Here is a 26,278-nt window from a genome sequence, read left to right on the forward strand (position 1 = left end):
GGCCCGACTTCCATCAAAACGCCGGTGTGTTTACGCGGCTGCTGGTCGTTTTTATTACAACACCGAACTTGTTGCAGCAGCAGAAGCCGGAGCACAAAAATAAACACACAAAGAAGTTCTTTCAGAGCTGATAGATACATAAACATAGACTCGCTGCGCGAGTATGTAAATTGATATCGACGACCGGCGGCGTCAACGATGACGAAGACGTGGCGGCAGCGTCGACAGTTGGAATTAATTGGACTGTAGGTATTTCAATGTCATTGGGTAGCGCTGCGACAAGTTGCGTCAGGTTCCAGGAAGACAAGCGGAAGGTGGTGGTGGAGGAGGAGGAGGTGGAGAGCTTTTGCACGATGCGTTTTAATTGATTGGCACAGGGTGGCGACTTCAAAATACCGTATTTGCTCGAAAATACTCATTTTTTTAATAATTCGCAATATGGGTATTTTACGTTTTGAAACTTTGCATGCATTTTCACTGTTTTAGAGTTTTTTAAATGAAATACAAAAATTTTCACAAAATGCCGTAATTTCTCGAAAATACTCAAATTTATATAATTCACAATATGGGTGATAAACGATTCAAAATTTTGCTTGCATTTATACTGTTTTAGAGTTTTTTTTGGATTAAACACTCAAATTTTCACAAAATACCGTATTTTTTTGAAAGTACTCAAATTTCCATAATTTTTAATATAGGTATCAAACGAAGCGAATTTCACCTGCATTTCTGGAGTTTTTTTTTAAAAGGTCCAAGAAACCAAATTTCCAGTTTTTGCTTTTTGGGTGTTTTTGAAACCACCTTGAGTCAGGGTATTAAAAAACACCTATAAAGTAAAAACTGAAAATTTGGTTTATTGGACCTTTAAAAAACTCCAGACTTCACTGTTTAAACTTTAAAACAGTGAATGAAAGCAAAATTTCGAATCGTTTGACACCCATATTGCGAATAATAAAAATTAGAGCATTTTCGAAAAAAATACGGTATTTTGTGATAATTTGTGTACAGTCATGCCTCGGTTTAGCACCGCATATGGGGGATGCAAAACCGGGGCGTGCATAACTGAAGCACAGAGCTTACGGGATTTTGACTATATGGGAGACATCGGTTATAATCGTATGAAAAATCATCCAAATTAAAAAAAAAAATCATAGTGTTTTGGAATCAGGATGATGTCAGCTATCCATTGCCCTGGGCTTTGTCATAATGAGTGTCATAGGTTTGATGCTTGTTTGGCAAAGAGTATGATTTGATTCGATGTGGAATTAAAATCGAAGGGTTCAGTATATTGCTGAAGCTTCCATTTTTACACATGGACACCACTTCATGCTGCGAGAACCCACTTTGGCGTAGTCTCAGGGCTTAATCGATGGCCGGTAAGCTGTCATCGAGACAAGGAGGTTCTCTGATAGTGGAAATATCACATTTGTACAATGAACCGCTACATATGTGATTTTTCCCTATCTTAATGTGGGTGTCAGGTTAGGATGCGGGTTTAAAAAAAAATAGTGTTTGTAGAATTTAGGATTTAAACTATAAATATCAACTTTTTATACTTTGCCTTTAGTTATTTAGGGACAAAATTAGTAACAGTGAATTTAGTAATTCAATCAGAATCGGTGATTTTCATTCAAGTAGCATAAAAACCATTCTGATTTGTCAATACCCTGACTCAAGGTGGTTTCAAAAACACCCAAAAAGCAAAAACTGGAAATTTGGTTTCTTGGACCTTTAAAAAAAAAACTCCAGAAATGCAGGTGTCCCGCCCGTGTGGATCAATCGGACCGCGCACTGGACTCACTATCCAGAGGTCGACGGTTCGAATCCCGCGGCGGGCGCTCTAAAATTCTTTGTGTAAAAATGGGTATTCGGCGCCGTCGCTCCGTGCCATACTTTCATACACTTAGGAGCCCAGGGCGGCGAAGTCCTTGTAGATAAAAGGAAGACACTAGTGGTTGGTACTAGCAATGGTGGCCGACAGCTATAAAGTCAACTTCGTTTTTTTTGTCAAAATTTCCATAGAGTCTCGATCAAGCAATAGTGAAATGATATCGGACTAAATTCGTTGATCTGTTGAACTAACGGTTGTCGGATTATGATTGTATCGACCATTGTTGCGAATCGAGGATCTACTGGAATTCTGACGATCAAATGGTCGTCTCTTTTTCAATTCACGACTTGTAAAATATGAACTGTTTATCTATTTTTTTTTGTTTTTGTTTTTTTAAAAGAAGCCAGACAGGTTTTAAAAGAAACGTTCTAGATTTTTTGGCTATTAATTAAAATGTCGGGGATTTGAGATAAGAGTAGCTTTCGGATAGGTTACTTTAAATCTTGTATTCAATTCAAGTTAGGTAGTTATCCGCAAATGAATATTTGGACTTAAATGAATAATTGAATAAGTTGGACTTATGAATAACACACAACTGTACATTTATTCTAGAGTCAGATCCATACAGCGTCAGTGTTTATTTGGTCGAAGTGTACTAATTCATTGGCAGATCTGATTCTAGTTGTAATGTACGACAAGACTACTGACGGACGTGACAGGACGAGGGCCCAGTTTAGAGGTTTCAACATCAATGATGTGCGGCTGGATCACCCTCCCAAAAAAAAAAAAAAAGGATGATGTCAGCTATCCATTGCAATTATAATTTCATGAAAATTTTCACAAAAATACGCATTTTTCCTGTTTTTTTTTAAATGCTATTTTTTTATCGGAAAAAACTCAAAAATATTGTTATTGCAATTTGCAATCAAATGATCAGGATTTTTGCATACAATTTTCACAAAACTACGTATTTCGATGAAAAAAAAAACACAAAATTTCAGTTTTTACAATGTGGGTATCAAATAATCTGCATTTTTCATACATTCGTGAGAAATAACAAAAGTTTTTGAAAATGTTCAAAATTTTCACAAAACTACGTATTTTCAAAAAACAAAACAAAATATAAAAGATTCAAGTTTTTACAATGTGGGTATCGAATGATCGGATTTTTTTATACATTTAGAAAGTAATAACACATATTTAGCAAAATGCTCAAAATTTTCACAATACTACGTATTTTTGAAAAATACTCAAAATTTTAGATTTTACAATATTGGAATCAAATGATTGGATTTTTTCGTATATTTCAAAAAGTATAACACAATTTTTTGAAAATATTCAAAATTTTCACAAAACTACGTATATTCGAGAAAAGTACAAAAAAAACAGTTTGTAATAATTGTAAATTTTTAGTATTTTCAAAAACTTGTGTTTTGACATTCGAAATGTATGCAAAAATCATTTGATACCCATATTGCAATAACAATAACAACAATAATGATTTTTTTCGAAAAGACATAATTTTGTGAAAATTTTAAGTATTTTCAATAATTTGTGCTTTAACTTTCTAAATGTATGAACAAATCCCGCTTATTTGATACCAATATTGCATATAACTTAAGTTATGAGTATTTTTTCGAAAAAAATACGTAGTTTTGTGAAAATTTTGTGTATTTTCATAAATTTGTGTTATAACTTTCTAAATGTATGGAAAATCCCGATCATTTGATACCCATACTGTAAAAACTGAAATTTTTTGTATTTTTTTTTCGAAAATACGTAGTTTTGTGAAAATTTGAAGTATTTTCAAGAACTTTCGTATTACTCTAGAAATGTATAAACAAATCCCGATTATTTGAAACCCATATTGTAAAAACTGAAATTTTGAGTATTTTTTTCGAAAATACGTTGTTTTGTGATAATTTTGAGTATTTTCAAAAACTTGTGTTTTTACTTTCGAAATGTATGCAAAAATCATTTCATAGCCATATTGCCATAACAATAATTTAATAATAACAACAATAATGACTATTATTTCGAAAATACATAATTTTGTGAAAATTTTGAGAATTTTCAAAATTTTGTGTTATTACTTTTGAAATATATGCAAAAATCTCGATCATTTTATACCCATATTGCAATAACAATAATTATGAGTACTTTTTCATTGCGTTTTCAAAACACAGTAAAAACACTTATTTTGAGAAAATTTTCATGTAACTATAAGTGCAATGGATAGCTGACAACATCCAGATTCCAAAACACTATAATTTTTGAGATTCCCAAAAAAGTGTCCACGTGGTTTATGGATGGTCCCTTTGAAACTGGATTATCAAAAATTATATTCTAAGCAAATGCGTTGAAAATTCAACATAATATTGATGGATTCATCCAATTTAAGAAAGATTTTGAAAATGAGTTATCGTCCGTTATCGGCGATAAAATTATCGCCGATAGAATTATTGGAATAACGATAACGATAATCGTTATTGTTATTGTTAGACGATAATATTACTGACGATAATTCTATCGATTAACAAACTCTGAAACAAGACTTCAAGACAAAACTGCAAAACAAGACATCAAGACAAGACTTCAAGACAAGACTTAGAGACAAGACTGCAAAACATGACTTCAAGACAAGACATTAAGACAAGACATCAAGACAAGACTTCAAGGCAAGACTTCAAAACAAGTCATCAAGACATGACATCAAGACAAGACTTCAAGACAAGACATCAAGACAGGACTTCAAAACAAGTCATCAAGACATGACATCAAGACAAGACTTCAAGACAAGACATCAAGACAAGACATCAAGACAAGACATCAAGACAAGACTTCAAAACAAGTCATCAAGACATGATATCAAGACAAGACTTCAAGACAAGACATCAAGACAGGACTTCAAAACAAGACTTCAAGACAAAACTGCAAAACAAGACATCAAGACAAGACTTCAAGACAAGACCTAGAGACAAGACTGCAAAACATGACTTCAAGACAAGACTTCAAGACAAGACATCAAGACAAGATTTCAAGGCAAGACTTCAAAACAAGTCATCAAGACATGACATCAAGACAAGACTTCAAGACAAGACATCAAGACAAGACTTCAAAACAAGTCATCAAGCCATGACATCAAGACCAGACTTCAAGACAAGACATCAAGACAGGACTTCAAAAGAAGACTTCAAGACAAAACTGCAAAACAAGACATCAAGACAAGACTTCAAGACAAGACCTAGAGACAAGACCTAGAGACAAGACTGCAAAACATGACTTCAAGACAAGATATCAAGACAAGACATCAAGACAAGACATCAAGACAAGATTTCAAGGCAAGACTTCAAAACAAGTCATCAAGACAAGACATCAAGACAAGACATCAAGACAAGACATCAAGACAAGACATCAAGACAAGACATCAAGACAAGACATCAAGACAAGACATCAAGACAAGACTTCAAGACAAGGCATCAAGACAAGACTTCAAGACAAGACATCAAGACAGGACTTCAAAACAAGACTTCAAGACAAGACTTCAAGACACGACCTAGAGACAAGACTGCAAAACATGACTTCAGTTGAAGAGTAAGATTTGGTAAGATTTCAAGACAAGACTTGAAGCTGATACCTTGTCCATCCCAACCAGCAGCGGCTATCGATTCCACTCGTCATATTATTTTTAGGAGCTGCTGCCGCGAAACCCAACCTCCATTTGACACACACACACAAAAGAAATATCGGATATCGCATTTCAAGTCCCGAAATTAGACCAGCCATCTGCCGGGGGACTTGCACCAGACCGTAACGAACGTTGGCACCTGTGTGAAGGCGTGTTGTTCCTTGGAAGTTCTTGCAAGACCCGCAGCAGCAGGTCGCGTCGCCCTTGGTTGGTTCGTCATTCTGGGGTGGAATTAACGGTGGCGATAACAGCGCGAGAGTGCCTGTTTACGCGCTGATCAGAAGTGGGAGTTTTCAGTTTCACAACGCTGCGTGATGACTCAATTTCCAAGTGCGTTGAATATCGTGAGAAAGCTGCTTCCGAGGAAGAAATTTCCAGAAAGACATTTCCAGGCAGGTTCGGCTCTAGGTGTGGCTAATTGGAACCATGTTTTTCAGCTAATCCAAACATCATGTTGAGTTGGTGGTGGTGTTACTCATCATCGCGCGCCAGAGCTATGACGTGCGGTAATGGCACAAACCTAACATTGAAAAATTGGAGCGTTTAGCGTTCGCAAACTACAGCTATAGCTGGGGAGACCTACAATCAGCGCCGTTTTTATCGTCCGTTGGCGTGTAGATGTATAACTACAACTATACAGCCAGACACGAGCTCGTACTTGCTTTATACGCGAACGCACATGGAGGGCGTCTCTCAGCTGGCAACAACTAGCAATTACGGCCCCTTTTTGTGGCACGTGTTGTGACAACTACTTAGACGCCAGGAACGTGCCGATTCAAGGGTCTTCGCCAGGTTCAACCCGTCCTAGCGATTAGCTAATTACCAGGCTTGGAGGCTACAATTTAGATCTTGACGATATCAGTGTGTTGCTCGAGAATCTACGGAGTCTAAATTGTTCCAACATCAATTAGGAATATAGGTCATTTCACCGAAAATGTGTTAAAAGTTGGATCAGAATCGATACGGAACTTAGGTCATTCAATATGGAACATAGGACATTCGATTAGGACCTTAGGTCATTCTACCAAAAAAAGAGGACTTTGTTACGCAAAATTTCACCGAATTATTCCGATGTTTTGTATGAAATGTAAAATGGGTCATTTCACCGAAAACGTTAAACAACTGCTGAAAATTGCACGTCAAACTAAGTGACAGACCTCCAAACCAGTGGTGACAGCTTCTCCTTTCAAAAACCCCTCAATTTTCAACGGTGAAAGCTTCCTGCCCGAAAAAAATTTCGTCAAAACATAGTTCCACCTTTTTTCGCGAGATTTGTCCATTTTTAAATTCCAAACAAAAATGAGGCCACAACAGTCGCGCGTCAACAAACTATTCTCCTCTCCAAACCGTCGATCGGACATAATCGCAGCGCCTCAAAATTGCGAACATCGCGCGTGTGGGAGGATCGCTCGTTCCATATGCCAAAACAACAACCCCCTCACAAATCACTGCGTGTCGACGACCGGACCATAATTGAAATTGATCAATTTTCGGTCCGACGTCCAAGTTGCGTTGCGTGCTGTTACGTTTGCAGAAGATCCGGCGCGACTGACTAAGAAACCCTTGCGCGGATCGTGTGGTCCGAAAACCGTAGAATTATTGGTTATTTTGCCATTGCACCAACCAGGTCTGAGCGCGACTTCTTGCGTCGAGAGCGATTGATAGCTCGGAGTTCATCTTGCAAATGTTGGGGGAAACGGCGCGCTCTCCGGCATAACAGAATGAAGGAAAATGTCAAAAGGTTAATGGTTCGCGGTGCACGTCGAGGAGGTGCAGCTTTCGACGAGATTTCCTGAAAGGCGGAGCGAGGGTAAACCCGCGACCTTTTGCAAAAATAACTGCTTTTCTGCGTCAAGAGGTCGGGGTAGGTCGTTTCACCGAAAAAAGTGTGCGATTCGGTTTGCTCAAATTTCGTACATTAAAATTGAGGTTGGCCGTTTCATCTAAACAGTCTTGCAAGAAGGTCATTCTATACTTCAGGACACCGAAAACTTCGTAAAAGACAAACATAACGTTATTGACCCTCGTCAGAATCAGGAAAGGCCGTTTCATAGAATTTAAATGATCAATTTTGATAAGCTCATACTTTCTGAAATTGGTTGATTCTTTCGCAGTGGTCGTTTGATCGAAAAATCATAACATAGTTTGTCAATTCTGATCATAAACCTGATTCTGGGAAGGTCATTTCGCCGAAAATCTCATTATTGGTTTAATGTTGGCCGTTTTATCGAAAAAAAAAATGCGATTCAGGTAATTCCACTCTTCCTCTTCTGAGAGTATCAGAAAAGGCCGTTTCATCGAAAAAAAGAGATAAATTTTGATAGGCTCAAACATTCTGAAATTGGCTGATTTGTTTTCGCTGTGGTCGTTTGACCGAAAAATCATAACATAGTTTGTCAATTCTGATCATAAACCTGATTCTGGGAAGGTCATTTCGCCGAAAATCTCATTGTTGGTTTAATGTTGGCCGTTTTATCGAAAAAAATGCGATTCAGGTAATTCCACTCTTCATCTTCTGAGAGAATCAGAAAAGGCCGTTCATCGAAAAAAAGAGATAAATTTTGATAGGCTCAAACATTCTGAAATTGGCTGATCTGTTTTCGCTGTGGTCGTTTGACCGAAAAATCATAACATAGTCTGTCAGTTCTGATCATAAACCTGATTCTGGGAAGGTTATTTCGCTGAAAACTGCGTACATTATTCGAACATAACATAACCTTATTGAAACATCGACTTTTTTTTGGTAAAATTCCTGTTTTTGCCTCAGTATCAGAAATGGTCGTTTCATCGAATAAAAAAGATCAATTTGAATAAGCTCATTTTTTCTGAATTGGCTAATTTTTGGCTTCGCAGTGGTCGTTTGATCGAAAAAATCTGATTCTTCTGGAGTGGTCATTTCGCTTAAAATCTCATAAAAAACGAACACACCAAAATTAAATTCTCGACCTTTTGCAAAATAACTGTTTTTTTTTTGCATCAGAACCAGGGTAGGTCGTTTCACCGAAAAAGAGATCGATTGGTATGTGATCTTATTTCTGACTTGAAGTTTATTTTTGGTCGTTTTATAGAAAAGTCTGGCGAGTAAGTCATCCCATACTTCAAGACTCTGATAGTTTATGGGATTCCGAGTAGGTCATTTCGCTGAAAACTGCGTAAAAGACAAACATAACGTTATCGAAACTATCCTGAATTCGCTGATTTTGGTTTCGCAGTGGTCGTTTGAACGAAAAAATCTTACGAGAAGGCCATTAAACAGTTTCTCAATTCTGATCATTGACCTGATTCTGGGATGGTCATTTGGCCGAAATCTTATAAAAAACGAACATAACGAAATTTCATCCTCGACCTTTTGCAAAATAACTGTTTTTGTTCATCAGAACCCGGGTAGGTCATTTCACCGAAAAATAGATCGATTGACTTGAAGTGTAATGTTGGCCGTTTCATCGAAAAAAGTTCTTGCGGGAAGATCATTCTATACTTGAGAACTGATAATTTACCGGATCCTGAGTAGGTAATTTCGCCGAAATCCTATTAAAAGACAAACATAATGTTATTGAGGCCTCTATTTTTTTTTGTAAAATACCAGTTTTTAGGGTTAGATTTGGGATAGACCGTTTCATCTTCTAAAAAAGTTCAATTTGGATGAGATCTAACTTTCTTAAAAAAAGGCTAATTTTATTTTCGCAGTGGCCGTTTGATCTAAAAAAAATATCTGGAAATTAACAACAAGTTTGTCAATTCTGATCATAAACCTGATACTGAGAACGTAATTTCCCTGAAAACCGCATAAGGACGAACATTACGAAATTTAACCCTCAACCTTTTGCAAAATAATTGTTGTTTTTTTTTGCGTCTGAACCAGGTTTGGTCATTTCGCCGAAAAAAGAGATTTATTGAAAGATGCTCACAATTCGGACTTGAAGTTGAAGTTATGTTGGTCGTTTCATCGAAAAAGGCATGCGAGCAAGAAATTCCACATATTAGAACTCTGCTAATTTATGGGCATATGAGTAGGTCATTTCGCCGAAATCCTATATTAAAAAAAAACAAACATAATGTTATTGAAGTCTAGACTTTTTGTAAAATAACAGTTTTTGGCATCAGAATCATAAAAGACCGTTTCATCAAATAAATAAGGTCAATTTGGATAAGCTCAAACTTTCTTAAATTTTCTAATTTTGGTTTCGCAGTATACTAGAAATTCACAACATAGTTTGTCAATTCTGATCCTGATTACGAAATTTAACCCTCAAGCTTTAGAAAAATAACTGTTTTTTGCGCCGTTTCGCCGAAAAAAGAAATTGAAAAAAAGAGAGCTGATTTTGGTTTCACAGCGGTCGTTTGATCGAAAAGTTTGTCAATTCTGATCATAAATGTCATTCTGAAAAGGTCATTTCGTCGAAAACCTGCGTCAAAGCCGGGGTTGGTCGTTTCACCGAAAAATAGATCGTCATGAATGTGCTCTTATCTCTTATGACTTGAAGTGTGATGTTGGTCGTTTTATCAAATAAGTTCTTGCGAGAGGATCGTGTCACACTTTTGTACTCTTGTTTTTTGGGATTCTCAGTAGGTCATTTCGCCGAAAACAGCTCAAAAGATAAAAGGAACGTAATTTAATCCTCAACATTTTGTAAAACAACTGTTTTCTGTGTTAGTGTCAGGGAAGGTCGATTCATCGAATAAAAAAGATCAATTTCGACACGCACAAAATGTTTTGAATTGGCTTGTTTTAGCTTACAGGATTTTTTTTTACAAAAACGTCATTCTATGGTAATAATATCAACATTAAGTATAATGTTCATAATTTAATCGGAAATGTCTAGGAATTTTGAGTACGTCATTTCACCGAAAATCTCGTATAAGATTAACTTAACACAGTTCAACCCTAATTTTGTCTGTAAAATAAATGTTTTTTTTTGCTCAGAAATATAAAAGATATAAAAGATCAAAGTATAAAGTTGGTCGTTTCATCGCAAAAGTCTAACGAGAAGGTAGTTCCATACTCCAGTACTACTCAAATTGAAAGCCATAATGGTTAGGTCGTTTCACCGAAAATGAAAACAATTCTAATCAACTAGAAGTTTCTTATATCAACTTTGCGTACAAAGTTGATAATTTAATCGAAAAAGCCTTGGGATGTTGAGTAGGTCATTTCGCCGAAAATCTCGTATAAGACAAAAATAATACAATTTTGTTTTTAAAATAATTGGGTGTTCTTTTTGGTCGTTTCATCGAAAAAGTCACGCGAGAAGGTAAATCCATATTTTGCTGATTCCGATCAATGATGGAAATTTTCTGTAGGCCATTTCACCGAAAATCTCGTTACATTAGAGGCAAACTCAATCTTACTCCTTTACTCTTCATGGAAACATCGTATTTTACTTCTTGACTACCTGGACAGTCTGCGCCTAGGTAGGTCGTTTCATCGAAAAATCAATCAATTCAAATTAGCTCAAATATTCTTTAATTTACTTATTTTGGACTGAAATTATATGAAGTTCATGTCTGCGTCGAACTAAAATCAACTCACAAAAGCAAACAAACTGAGTCAATCTCGTTTCGACGAAACGGCCCTCCACCCCTAAAAGGTTGAACCACCCGTAGGGTGTGTCATGTCCGCAGAGCTTTTTTTCGATTTTTGTTTTCGCAATGATCCACTTCCAGGAAACCAATCCGTCCGAGAAACAATGAAAGAATGCAAAATTTGCACATACGCGCGCTCAGTCGAGGCATTAATCGATGTGCACACCTTCACTCTCAGAAGAAATAAAAAACACGTGGCCCAAGTAGGGTGAGGGAGTTGGGTACAGAGGTGAGAGGTTCACGATCAACGACGACGTCGTCGTCTGGAATCTTGGGGGGTGAGTCACGTCACGATCTGAGGTCCCCCCCCCTTCTGCCTTCCTAATGTGGGATTCGCTCGAACAATGCGCTCAGCCATTTAGTGCGATTTGAATTTGAATATGATCACTTTTCCTCTCAGCTCACACGCGATGTATCATCGCTGCTGGGGCGCCTTTTTCCTCTTCCCCATTTGCCTGGAACTTAAAGTGCGCATTTTTATTGGCCCCCCGAACGACTATCTGTGAGGTTAGATTTGAAATGGGGCAATTGGGGTCGATCGAGTTTTTCAAAAGTTTGATTCAATACACGGAGAAAAATTGGTTCCTAAAATCGCGAATAAGTGTTCATGAAATTCTGAACTACGAACAAAGTGTTCAAATTCCATGGGACGTTTTTGAAAATTTCATGAACGCTTGTTCACGCTTTTGCGAACTGATTTTTCTCCGTGCACATTGACGACCTCTGAAATACGGTCTTTTCAACCCCAACTGTCCCCACCTCAAGTTCCGCATTCTCTCTGTTATTAGTCGCCCGTGAGTTCGGCGAGTGGCTTCGTGTAGGTAGTCGTTGTAAATATTCTTGAACAAACACGTGCACCCCTTGGCAGTCTGGTACCTCCGGGGGAGTATAACTTTAATAGGATTTGGCACCAACGACCCAGCTGATTACCGCGGGCTTGCCAGAGAGAGAGACAAAGAGCATGGCTGGAATAGTTTTGTGTGAGTTCCGACAACCGCGGGCCCAAAGCCGATAATCCAAAAAGTCGCAGTGTTGAGTAATTGGGGATGACGAATTTGGAGGGCTTTTCTGCGTTCGGTTTGCCGATTGTTGTGAAACCTATTACGGAGGATTACGGTGACGATGTAACAACTGTTACGAGTTCTTGGGTACTACAATGTATCGATATTGAACTATTCCAGATTACTTTCCTTACACGAAATGCTCTGCCGAGTCAGTTTAATCGGAGAAATTAATCGACTGAGCTACTCGACTCTCGCTTGTTCGACAAATCTTTATCCACTCGGTGTATCACTGTCTCGACTAATTTCACTTGATCTGCTGAACACTTAACACAGCCAACGGTCAACATGGAATCAACTTGCCTCCTCCTCTTCAAACCTCAACATAATTATCCCACACCTCAGTCTGGGGGTACTTCTCGTGCGAGTGCAGTCGAGTGTGTTGTGTAACATGGAGTCAACATTGCTGATGCTACTAGCTCCAAGCGAACTGAGAAATTGAAGAGAAGAAACTGTTAAAAAACACAAACAACTTGACGCGGGCTCGGCTATGTTGTGGTTTATAGCGCGCGAAAAATCTCTGCGCTCATGTTTATCGATGGGGTTGTATTGTGGAAGAAATTGATGTCTCTCGGTTAATGCATGTGATTTGTGGTGAGTTTTTGGGTGATTTAAGAACAAGTTGAGCAAAGAAAAGCGATTTATCCTGAATCATCAGTTTACAGGTCAAAACAGGTCCTGGTTGGAAATCAGTCAGTTTTGATAAACTTGATGTTTTCAACTAGTATTTTTGATGTTTAAACTAGATTTCCATCGCTCCTGCAATTTTTTTAATCTCTCAAACCAAAAAAAAAATAGGCTTTTCAAATTTCTCTAAATATAAAAATTCATTTACAAAGAATAACATTCCTCAAAATGAAAATAAATAAATGCTCCTCAGAATAGAGAAAAAAGAATTCTTCAAAATACAGAAATTAATTCTCCTCAAAATACGAAATAAATATTCCTTAACATGCAAAAATTAATATTTCTCCAAAAAAAATCCTTCAAATACAAAACAAAATTTCCTCAACATGCAACAACAAAGATTTATTGACAATAAAAAATACAAGAAATAATAAAATGAAATGCAAAGCATAAAAAGCAACCGATAGATATTATTCAAAAAACAAAAAAAAATCCCAGAAATCAAACATTTATATTCCTCACAACACAAAAAATAAATATTCTTCAAAATACAAAATAAGTATTCCTTAAGATACAAGATTGAGTTCATCAAAATAAAAAAATAAGTATTCTTCAATACAATAAATACAAAAAATATTAAAATCAAAAAAAATCCTTCAATTACAAAACTATAAATTGTTCATTATGCAGAGAAATCCATAAAATACATTAAAAAATGTTAATTAAAATACATAAATATAAAAAAAATACTAGTAAAAAAAATTAATATACAATCACACCGTCTTTTCAGACTGAATTCACTAACTAAACGGGACAAACACAGAACACCCAAAGGAGATGGGTGGGAATCGAACCCGGGCCCCTTAGCACACAGGAGGGATCAGCAGCCGAAGCCGCTAACCACCACGCCACGGGGTCCTCAAAATTAAAACTCATATTCCTTATAACCCAAAGTAAAATCTTCAGAGCAATTCCAGCTCAAATCAGGATTTTTTCTGGTACTTTTGTACCCGACCCTCTCTAATTTCAATGAAACTTTGTAGACATGTTATCCTAGGCCTATATAAGTCATTTTTGTGTATATGGAGCCAATAGTACTCGAGAATAACATTTGAGAAGGGCGTAAGGTATTTAAATATTTTAGTATTTTGCAATTTAAAAATTACTGTATCTCGAAGCCGTTGCATGGTATCAAAAAGTGGTCAAAGACAAACTTGTAGAAAATTGGACGGGCTTTCTGATAAAAATACACTGAAACAAAAAAAACACGCCACTTTTATGCCATTTTTCAATTTTTAAGTTTAAAAGTTAAATTTGAAGGTGATGTCACGATTTTTTTTCGCTCAAAATTTTTGAGGAAATACCCTAAAATGTTACCAAAAGACTGACGAAAAATGCAGGATGGTATGTATCTCCTAAAAAAATACAAAAATCATTTACTAAAACTGTTTTTTTGAAAAGTGGTCTAAACGTCAAAATTTTTAAAACCGGTAGTGGGAATCGATTCCCCAGATAATTTTACATAAAAGTCTTTATATTGACCATTGTCCTATGTCCAATTCTTGGGAAGATACAGCGGTTTTAAAAATAAAAATGTTGAAAAAACGGGATTTTTGGTGGTTTTTGGCATTTTCTATATGACAGACTTGGGTTTTCAGTCTCGTAAATATTTTTACCGGAAAGCTCGTCCAATTTCCCATAAGTTTGCCTTTGACAGCTTTTTGATTTATATCGTTTTTATATTTACGTAATCAAATTTACTATCCTGGTTTCTACCACACTGAAAAAAATATTCTATTTTCAGTTATAAGCAATGTAATTAAGCTTATATCTGTAAGCCCTTACATCCAATTGAAATGCTGTCAAAGGCAAACTTATGGGAAATTGGATGAGTTTTCTGTTAAAAATATTTACGAGACTGAAAAACCAAGTCTGTCATATAGAAATTGTCAAAAACCACCAAAAATTCCGTTTTTTCAACATTTTTATTTTTAAAACCGCTGTATCTTCCCAAGGATTGGACAAAAGACAATGGTCATTACGGAGACTTTTATGTAAAATTGTCTGGAGAATCGATTCCCACTACCGGTTTTTAAAAATTTTGAAGTTTAGACCACTTTTCAAAAAAACAGTTTTAGTAAATGATTTTTGTATTTTTTTAGGAGAGACATACCATCCTGCATTTTTCGTCAGTCTTTTGGTAACATTTTAGGCTATTTCCTCAAAAATTTTGAACGAAAGAAAATCGTGACATCACCATCAAATTTAAGTTTTAGACTTCAAAATCAAAAAATCTCATAGATGTGGCGTGTATTTTTGTTTCAGTGTATTTTTTTCAGAAAGCCCGTCCAATTTCCTACAAGTTTGTCTTTGACCACTTATTGATACGACGCAACGGCTTCGAGATACAGTAATTTTTAAATTACAGAATACAAAAATATTTAAATACCTTACGCCCTTCTCAAATGTTATTCTCGAGTACTATTTGCTCCATATGCACAAAAATGGCTTATATAGGCCTAGGATAACATGTCCACAAAGTTTCATTGAAATCGGAGAGGGTCGGGTACAAAAGTATCACAAAAATTCCTGATTTGAGCTGGAATTGCTCTTCAATGAAAATCTGCAGAAATACATATTCCTCAAAACTCAAAACTCAAAAATCCTAAAATACCAAGTAAAAACTCCTTAAAGTAAAACTAAATTAAAAGATTCTTAAAATATATTCCTTAACGGTGCACAAATATCTAAAAAATACAAATGATTACAATGGCCAAAATCAGGAAAACGACTCAAATGACCTAAATAACCAAAACGGGCACAAATGACCAAAATGATCAAAATTGCCAAAATGACCAAAATGACCAAAATTACCAAAATGACCAAAATTACCAAAATGAACTAAATGATCAAAATGACCAAATTGACCAAAATGACCAAAATTACCAAAATGACAAACCGAAATGACCTAAATGACCTAAATGACCACAATGATCAAAATGACCAAAATGGCCAAAATGATCAAAATTACCAAAATGCCCTAAATGACCAAAATGACATAAATGACCAAAAGACAAAAATGACAAAAGTGACCAAAATGACCAAAATGACATAAATGACCAAAAGACAAAAATGACAAAAGTGACAAAAGTGACCAAAATGACCAAAATTACCAAAATGACCAAAATTACCAAAATGACCAAAATTACCAAAATGACCAAAATTACCAAAATTACCGCAATGACCTAAATGACCTAAATGACCAAAATGACCAAAATGACAAAAATGACCAAAATGACCAAAATGACCAAAATGATTAAAATGAACAAAATGACCAAAACGACCAAGATGAACTGAACTACAAAAATGGCTAAAATGACCAAAATGACCACAATGACCAAAATGACCCAAATGACCGAAATGATCACAATGATCAAAATGACCAAAATGTCCAAAATGACCAAAATGATCAAAATGGCCAAAATGGCAAAAAATGACCAAAATGACCAAAATGACTAAAATGATCAAAATGACCAAAATGACCAAAATGGCCAAAATGACCAAAATGACGAAAATAGCCAAAATGAACAAAATGACCAAAACGACCAAGATGAACTGAACTACAAAAATGGCTAAAATGACCAAAATGACCGAAATGACCGAAATGATCAAAATGATCAAAATGATCAAAATGATCAAAATGACCAAAATGACCAAAATGACCAAAATGATCAAAATGACCAAAATGACCAAAATGACCAAAATGGCCAAAATGGCAAAAAATGACCAAAATGACCAAAATGACTAAAATGATCAAAATGACCAAAATGACCAAAATGGCCAAAATGACCAAAATGACGAAAATAGCCAAAATGAACAAAATAGCCAAAATGAACAAAATGACCAAAACGACCAAGGTGAACTGAACTACAAAAATGGCTAAAATGACCAAAATGACCGAAATGACCGAAATGATCAAAATGATCAAAATGACCAAAATGACCAAAATGACCAAAATGATCAAAATGACCAAAATGACCAAAATGACCAAAATGATCAAAATGACCTAAATGAACAAACTGACCAAAATGACCAAAAGACCGCAATGACCAAAATGACCGAAATGACCAAAATGACCTAAATGACCAAATGACCAAATGACCAAATGACAAAAGTGACCAAAATGATCAAAATGACCAAAATGACCAAAATGACCGAAATGACCAAAATGACCAAAGTGACCAAAATGATCAAAATTACCAAAATGGCCAAAATGACCTAAATGATCAAAATGGCAAAAATTACCAAAATGACCAAAATGACTAAAATGATCAAAATGACCAAAATGGCCAAAATGACCAAAATGATCAAAAATATTTGAATGACGAAAATAGCCAAAATGAATAAAATGACCAAAACGACCACAATGAACTGAACTACAAAAATGACTAAAATGACTAAAATGATCAAAATGACCACAATGACCAAAATGACCCAAATGACCGAAATGATCAAAATGATCAAAATGATCAAAATGATCAAAATGACCAAAATGACTAAAATGACCAAAATGACCAAAATGACCAAAATGATCAAAATGATCAAAATGACCAAAATGACCAAAATGACTAAAATGATCAAAATGGCCAAAATGACCAAAATGACGAAAATAGCCAAAATGAACAAAATGACCAAAACGACCAAGATGAACTGAACTACAAAAATGGCTTAAATGACCAAAATGACCGAAATGACCGAAATGATCAAAATGATCAAAATGACCAAAATGACCAAAATGACCAAAATGATCAAAATGACCAAAATGACCAAAATGATCAAAATGACCAAAATTACCTAAATGAACAAACTGACCAAAATGACCAAAATGACCAAAAGACCGCAATGACCAAAATGACTGAAATGACCAAAATGACCTAAATGACCAAATGACCAAATGACAAAAGTGACCAAAATGATCAAAATGACCAAAATGACCAAAATTACCAAAATGATCAAAATGACCAAAATGACCAAAATGACCTAAATGAACAAACTGACCAAAATGACCAAAATGACCAAAAGACCGCAATGACCAAAATGACCGAAATGACCAAAATGACCTAAATGACCAAATGACCAAATGACAAAAGTGACCAAAATGACCAAAATGACCAAAGTGACCAAAATGACCAAAGTGACCAAAATGACCAAAGTGACCAAAATGACCAAAATGACCAAATGACAAAAGTGACCAAAATGATCAAAATGACCAAAATGACCAAAATGACCTAAATGATCAAAATGGCCAAAATGGCAAAAATTACCAAAATGACCAAAATGACCAAAATGACAAAAGTCACCAAAATGATCAAAATTACCAAAATGATCATAACGACCAAAATGGCCAAAATGACCTAAATTCGCGAAATTTCCAAAATGACCAATATGATCAAAATTACCAAAATGACCAAAATTACTAAAATGACCAAAATGACCAAAATGGCCAAAATTACCAAAAATACCAAAATGACCTAAATGACCAAAAAAGCCAAAATGACAAATGTGACATAAATTATGGCTCTGATCTAACCAAAACCACGTGCTACGGTCCAGAACCACAGCATTCCGCGCACACGTGTCCTGCCATGGTTCGTTGGACAACACTCCTGTCCTGACCTGCCCGTCAAGTTCTGTACCGGCGTCGTTGAGTCGTCGCCGTCGCCCACAGACTTGACCGAGTGTCATTTTTAAGGCTTCCTCAACTCAAGAAGGGGCCCATCAAACCGTAACAACAACAAAATCCCTTCCTTTCATCAATTCGTCAGTTTGTTGTGTATGTACCTACGACGACTCTTCCGTCAGTTTTGAATTTCTGTCGAGGAGTCGTTTTTGTTTGCCTCGTCTTGTCCTCGTCAAATATTTGATCAATCTGACGCGGCGGCGTCGCCAACGGTTCAGGTAGATTCTGCGCGACCCACACAATACAACTTATTATGTTGTAAAGATCCCCAACGAGAAATGCTTGACAAATGAGTGATGCTTCCGAGAATCTTGCAGGTTAGGACCTGCCCGTCGTCAGCGCCTCCCGGTGGTGAGATTTATTACGAATTAATTCAACGATTTTTTTTTATCCAAGTTGTACCTTGAATTTCAAATTCCAGCGTATATCCAAACAGTCGAAGCTGTGAGTCAATATTTGCCGTTGACGTCGGGGTTCCCAGAAAGAGTCGTATACCTTTAAGGCGTCTGTTATCGTCGTCGTTATCAAGCCAAACACTTGGTTTTGGAGCGCGAAGATAACCCAGATAAGCGCCCGTGAATCGAGGAATTTGTTTTTGGGAATTCTTGCGGGAGTGCGTTTTCGAACGCCGTTGGGGGATGACCTCGGGTAATTGAGGTTATGTTTGGACATTCGTACGATACCACTTCTGAAGCCGTGTACCTGCGATGTATCACAAGTGCTTGTGATAACGAGCTGTGTTTACTGTCTCGTGAACGCGCAGTAATAACTCAATGTCGCAATGTTTGGTTATCTTGATTGTTTTATACGATGCATCTTCCGAGATAGCAGGTTATCAGACTAGACTAGAGGATCCACTAAACAGGCCTTCTGGACTACAAAAGGAGTCATTCTTCTTCAAAAATGTGCAGACCAACCAACTTTGTCAACGTCGCCAACTTCAGGTTCTTGTTCTGGAAATTTGAGTCACTTACTTTGAGCAGTCTGCTCCAGTACTTCGACGACTGTTTGTTCGCAAATATATTTGCATAAACTCATACCTCGCACGGCACGGCCTGTCATCAGCTATTCATGCACGATCACCGCAAAACTTCGTGGAAAAACAGTTTTGCGCGCGCTCTCGGAGTTCATCTCTCTGCGCTGCGGTTTAGTCTGCTGTTACTCTCCTCCTGAAATCCGATCACGTCCGCGATTCTGGCCAGAACACTGCACGGAGCGAATTTTATGACCCGCCGAACGGTCCTGGTTGAAATATTACCCAAGCGGGTAATTTTTCAGTCTTTTAGTGCGCAATGCGACAGACTTCTTGAATGTTTGCTTTGTCGCAATTTTACCGACGTTTCGGGCTTCTTCAGGGTGGCTTTGTCAACCGTCAAAGTTGTAGAATCATTTTCCGAACGTTGCGTTGCATAACATGTTATCAACCCTTCAGTCTGTCAACTTTTTTAAAAGTCCGTCAACGAAAAACAAAACATTTCCCTGAATACCTTTAAAAACCAGTGTTGCCAACCCGACCTCACCTGTGCCCAGGTTGCATAATTTTCTCGTTCACTTGCGCGCACTAATTACCGGGTCCTCGTCATCATCATCTACCCTGGTGGTGGCGGCGGCGGTGACGGAACCCTACCATTATTACCAAATCCGTCCAAAAAAATAAAAGCAGCCAGAGAAAACTCCCAAAACAATACCCACAACCACAACTCAAGCTTTTCTCGGTACATTTTGCGCAGTCTATAGACTAAAAAGAAAGCAAGTCCGCACGACGACGACGTAATCGGGAGGCAGCTCTCCTATAATCACCGGTTGTCTACCTTGGTTGAGGTTCTGGACTGCCAGACAAGCCTCCACAACAGCGAAGGAAGGAGTTGGCTGAGCCTCGGTGTGAGTTCGCCGGCCGGTTTCAACTCGGGGAAAGATTGATGGGTTTTCCTTCTCCTCCTCTCTCGCTCTCTGTGGATCGTGTTCTGTGTGCATCGACAACAGAGTACATGGACCTGTTTGGGATCTCCGAATTGCGTTGTAGACTGAGAAGCTTAAAGATGTTTTTTTAAACTGGCAGCACTGCAGGAAAGCGCGTTCCTAACATGATTTTTTATAAGCATCAAATAAAGGTTTGTAGAGTTCCGAAAATCTTCAAGAATTTCTGAATACCGCAAACATTTGTCGACTTCTAGATAATGTGTAGAGATTCTATACAGAAACCCTAAGTCTGTGTAGAGATCACGTTTAAGATCATGAATATCGCAAACATTCGTTTTCTTTTAGTGATTGAGAGATTCTACCATTATGATGTGGTTATATACAGGAACATAAAATCTGTGTAGAGATTCTCAAATCTTGCCGTTGAGGACACCTAAAGATAAAGTTGTGTGTAGAGATAGAAAAATGTTACATTTCGAAGCATGAATAACATTTGTAGACTTCAAGACACTGAATTTGAGATACTAATTACAAAATCTGTGTAGAGATTCCAAAAAAATGCTCTTGAAGACTCGTAGAGATTACAGATGTATAATTATTTTTTTCGTATACACTTTATGTATAATTTCTAGGATTTGTAGAGATTATACGCAGGAACCAAGTATGTGTAGAGATAGAAAAATGTTACATTTGGAAGCTTGAATATCACAGGCATTCGTTGACTTTAAGATACTGTGTAGAGATTACAGATGAGTGAAATTTGTTGCATGGAGATTCTACTATTTTGAAGTGGTCGCATATACAAAATCCCAAAATCTGTGTAGAGATTCCCAAAATTTGCCTTTGAGGGGTCCTAGAGATTAATGATGTGTAAATATTTTTGTGTTTAGATTTCATAATGTTCGTATGGATTTTTATACATTTTTTTGTGAAATTCCTGTGATTTGTAGAGATTATAAACAGGATCCTAAACTTTGTGTAGAGATTCGAAAATGTTACATTTGGAAGCATAAATATCACAAGCATTCGTTGACTTTAAGATACTGTGTAGAGTTTAAAGATGTGTGGACATTTCTATTTTGAAAGCTTTAATGTGTTTGTACTAATTCTTAGAAAAAATATTTACTCTCTGTAGGATTTTGTAGAGATTGTAGACCTTGGTCCCTTTTTTCTCAAACATTCGTTGACTTCTAAAGGTTGTGTAGAGATTAAAAATGTGTTAATATTTGTGTGTGAAGATCCTCAACTGTTTGTATTGATTTTAATATAAGTACTATTACAACGGGTTCTTACAGTTTAACTGTAAGTCTGTGTAGAGATTAAAAAATATTACCTTTGAGAGCATGAATATCGCAAACATTTTTTTTTCTATTCCTTGTGTAGAATTTTCTGATGTGCGAATTTTTTGTGTAGAGATTTAGACAAGTTATTTCATACGATTTTTTAGAGGTTGTATACAGTATCTTAAGTCTGTGTAGAGATTCTAAAATGAATATAGCGAAACTATGACTTGCTAACTTTTGGAGATTGTGTAGAGATGCTAGATGATTGAATATTCTTATGAAGATATTCTAAAACGTTTTTAAAACGAAACGAAACGAAACTATTGGCACTACGCCCCCCGGGGCATGGCCTTCCTCTAACGTGGGATTTCTGCTCCAGCGCCTCTGACGAGACAGGAGAAACGTTTTTATTGGTTTCAAAACAAGCCATCCATAAATCTTACTATTTGTAGAGATTACATACACTATACAGGATCCCTTAGTCTGTGTAGGAATTCAAAACGTGAACTCAGAAGTGATGTTTTAGCATAAACCCAAAGATCTTTTGACTTTCTGAGAGAACACAAAATTTATGTTTAGACTTGTGAAGATTATGTATAGATTTTAGATATGTTTGTGTAGATTTTTTCCAATTAATTTAAAAATATATTATCAATTAAAAGCGATTCCAAAGATTGTCTGTGTAGAGATCCAAAAATGCAAACTTATATGTTTAAGATCTCAAAATGCTTGTAGACCTAAAACTTTAAAGGTCCTAATCATTCCTAGACTTACAGAGGTTGTGCAGAGATTACAGAAATGCCAGCTTGTTGTACAAGATCCATATGACTGTGTAGAAATCCAAGGCATTGATGCTTTTGTGTTCTCTTTAACTATCTTGATTTTAGAAAATGTGTAGAGATTGTAGACATTTTACGAGATATTCAATAAAAAGGTGGAATGTTTGTAGTGTTTGTAGAGTACATTTTAAAAGGACAGTGTAGAGATTCATATTGATTGCGGGCATTTTTCTAGAAATTAAATAGACCAAATATTTGTTGTTTCAGATTCTTTATATATCATGAAGATTCCATTCCAAAAGATATTTTTGATTGTAGACATTTTTTGAGAAATTAAATGGACTTTATTGTTGTTGTTTTAGATCCTTGAGCTATCATTAAGATTCCATGACAAATTGGAATCTTTGTAGAGTTTGTGGAGAATTGAAGATTTTGTAGAGATTGACTGTAGACTTTTCCGAGAAATTATAAAGACTTATATCTGTTGTCTCAGATCCTTGCGATATCATTAAGATTCCATGACAAGGTGGAGGCTTTGTAGAGTTTGCGGATAATTATGGATTTTGTAGAGATTGACTGTAGACATTTTCAAGAAATCGAAAAGACTTATATTTGTTGTTCTGATTCTTGAGGTAGAATGAAGATTCCGTGACAAGGTGAAATCTTCGTAGAGTTTGTGGAGATTTAAGAATTTTCTAGAAATTGACTATAGACATTTCCGAGAAATTAAAAAGACATATGTTGTTTTAGATCCTTGCGATATCATTAAGATTCCATGACAAGGTGAAATCTTTGTAAAGTTTGTGGAGAATTAAGGATTTTGTAGAGATTGACTGTAGAAATTTTTCGAGAAATTGAAAAGACTTATATTTGTTGTTTCAGAACCTTGAAATATCATTAAGATTTCATGACAAATTGTAATCTTTGTAGAGTTTGTGGAGAATTAAGAATTTTGTAGAAATTGACTATAGACATTTTCGAGAAATTGAAAACACACAAATTTGTTGTTTCATACCCTTGCGATATCATTAAGATTCCATGACAAGGTGAAATCTTTGTAGAGTTTGTGGAGACTTAAGGATTTTGTAGAGATTGACTGTAGACATTTCCGAGAAATTAAAAAGACATATGTTGTTTCAGATCCTTGAGATATCATTAAGATTCCATGACAAGGTGAAATCTTTGTAGAGTTTGTGGAGAACTAAGGATTTTGTAGAGATTGACTGTAGACATTTTCGAAAAATTGAAAAGACTTATATTTGTTGTTTCAGAACCTTGAGATATCATTAAGATTTCATGACAAATTGTAATTAAGGATTTTGTAGAGATTGACTGTAGACATTTTCGAGAAATCAAAAAGACTTATATTTGTTGTTGCAGATTTTTGAGAAAGAATGATGATTCCATGAAAAAGTGAAAACTTTGTAGAGTTTGTGGAGACTTAAGGATTTTGTAGAGATTGACTGTATACATTTTCGAGAAATCAAGAAGACTTATATTTGTTGTTGCAGATTTTTGCGATAGAATGAAGATTCCATGACAAGGTGGAGTCTTTGTAAAGTTTGTGGAGAATCAAGGATTTTGTAGAGATTGACTGTAGTCATTTTCGGGAAATTAAAAAGACTTATAGTTGTTGTTTCAGATTCTTGAGATAGGATGAAGATTCCATGAAAAAGTGAAAACTTTGTAGAGTTTGTGGAGACTTAAGGATTTTGTAGAGATTGACTGTATACATTTTCGAGAAATCAAGAAGACTTATATTTGTTGTTGCAGATTTTTGAGAAAGAATGATGATTCCATGAAAAAGTGAAAACTTTGTAGAGTTAAGGATTTTGTAGAGATTGACTGAAGACATTTTCGAGAAATTAAAAATAATTATGTTTGTTGTTTTAAATCTTTGTAGAGTTTGTGGAGACTCCAAAGGATTTTTCAGAGACTTGTGGAGACATTTCAACAATTCAGTGGTGATTGATTTGATTGTTTTCAGAAATGTTGTCGAGAGTCTCGAAAGCTCAAATGATTGTTTGTAAAGAGTGTTGTGTAGACCTCCAAAGTATTTCTCAGAGTGCCTCTCAAAAAAAAAAAAAAAAAAATCACCAAGTGTATCTCGTAATCAGTGCGGTGAAGACCTTTCGCGTTCTTTCCCTGCACCCCTGAAAGCCCAGTAGCCTAAGCATTTCTTCTTCGCGCTAAAGGCGATTCACTTTTAATGTCTCCACCCCAAAATCCGAATTCTGGTTTTTGTGCGGGCACGCGGTCATGTTTTATCTTTTTTTTTTCGCTGCTTCATTCGTTCTTGAAAGAAGAGTTATGAGTTTTGCCCACTGGCGGTCGCTGCGCAGGTCGTCCAAGTTCACGTACAAAACAAATGTCCGCGCACTAATGAATTGCACCGGCATCGGGGGGACATGACTTTAAAGATTCTGCGCGGAAACGAAGAAGTGGTTAAGGCGCGTTTAGAATGTATTTTGTCCGGAAATTAAGAATTCCACGCGGGGTTCTCTCTTGGTGAAGACTTGCGAAGCAAGAAGGAACGAAACTGGATTTGGGCTCTGTGGCTTAAGCTTAAGGGTGGAGGCACACATATAGGGGCCACCACATTCCACGATCGGCACGATCGTTTGAGGTGTGAGTCACTTCTCTCCAAGAAACGGTTGCGAATAACTGAGTGTGGTGGAGACATGCAAAGTTCGAGGTGACTCACGGGGAACTTTCGGCTCCCGGTTCAGCGCCCCAAATTGATTTGAGCTGATCTTTGTTCGTGTAGAGTAGCTGAAATTAGTTACACACCCGGAGCAAGTCCGGGCTGCTCCGCGCCATCAATCACGCCGGGAACAAAAGAGATCTCGACTAGTGGTACGGGTCGTAGAACAGAACAGGTCCTCCGTATTTGGGCATGACGACGACGACGCACGCGGACTCCATGTTTGAATCCTTTCCTTAGAATAGAGAGAACGCTGCGCGCGGCGGCCAAGTTCTGAGTTCTGGACGTGGCCATAAACAGTCAAAGCCGCGACGAGGAGTGTGTATTTCCCGTTTGACTGGTCAACTTTCGAGAACAACTCTCCACGCACGAATGTTTTTTTCTTGCTTAGACTTTGGAGAAGAAAAAGGGGTTTTGTTGGTGGCGTGATAAAGTTGGGAGAAAATTCTAGTTTTGAGCTTGATGAGCTTGATCTGATCACCGGCGAGCGAGATAGAGTTGACAAATTTCAAGAGATACAATTGTCTTTTTATTCTTGTTTTGTGTGTTTATTGATTTCTAATCATTTCGTTATTTTCTTTTATTTTCAGGTGAGAAAATCTTCGATATTTTATCTCTTCATGGATAGTAAGTAACCCTTTCAGGCCTAATGGTTGTTATTTATGAATATCTGTACCTAGGAAAAAATGTTGGAGTGGTAGTTGAAGGCCTTTTGGACAACCTAGAGCATCTTGAAAACATGATATTTGGAAAATACAGAAAATGTTGAATAAATTTTAAGTTTCAAACGTATTTTTAGACATAACTTATTCGGAGCGTTTGGTACGGTATGTCCACGCATCCTTCCTCCCTGGTTGATTCTGTGAAATGTGCTCCGTTCGCAGAATCTGTCTTTGCGGTTAATGTGACGCAGTAGGCCTGGCCGCCATCTTTTGAGCTCCTTTGACCACTTTTGGGATGATCTGAGTCCTCCAAAGAATCCTGTAAAACTGATCTAGAAGTCTACCGCCGAAACAACACATTTTAACCAATTTTCCAGGCATGGTTATTCTGATATTCTTA

The 26,278-nt window shown here is 36.6% G+C and overlaps 1 protein-coding gene and 1 long non-coding RNA gene across 2 annotated transcripts in view; both read left to right on the forward strand.

Annotated features, from left to right (window-relative positions):
• LOC6035148 (partitioning defective 3 homolog) overlaps positions 1 to 26,278 on the forward strand; it is a 169,232-nt gene that overhangs the window by 34,074 nt on the left and 108,880 nt on the right. The gene's annotated exons all lie outside the window — the stretch shown is intronic.
• On the forward strand, positions 11,851 to 26,008 carry LOC119765450. Its single transcript, XR_005276739.1, has 3 exons — positions 11,851 to 12,082; positions 25,807 to 25,843; positions 25,897 to 26,008. It is a non-coding gene; the product is annotated as an uncharacterized LOC119765450 (long non-coding RNA).

The sequence above is a fragment of the Culex quinquefasciatus genome, chromosome 1 (assembly GCF_015732765.1).
Source record: "Culex quinquefasciatus strain JHB chromosome 1, VPISU_Cqui_1.0_pri_paternal, whole genome shotgun sequence".
NCBI lineage: Eukaryota > Metazoa > Arthropoda > Insecta > Diptera > Culicidae > Culex > Culex quinquefasciatus.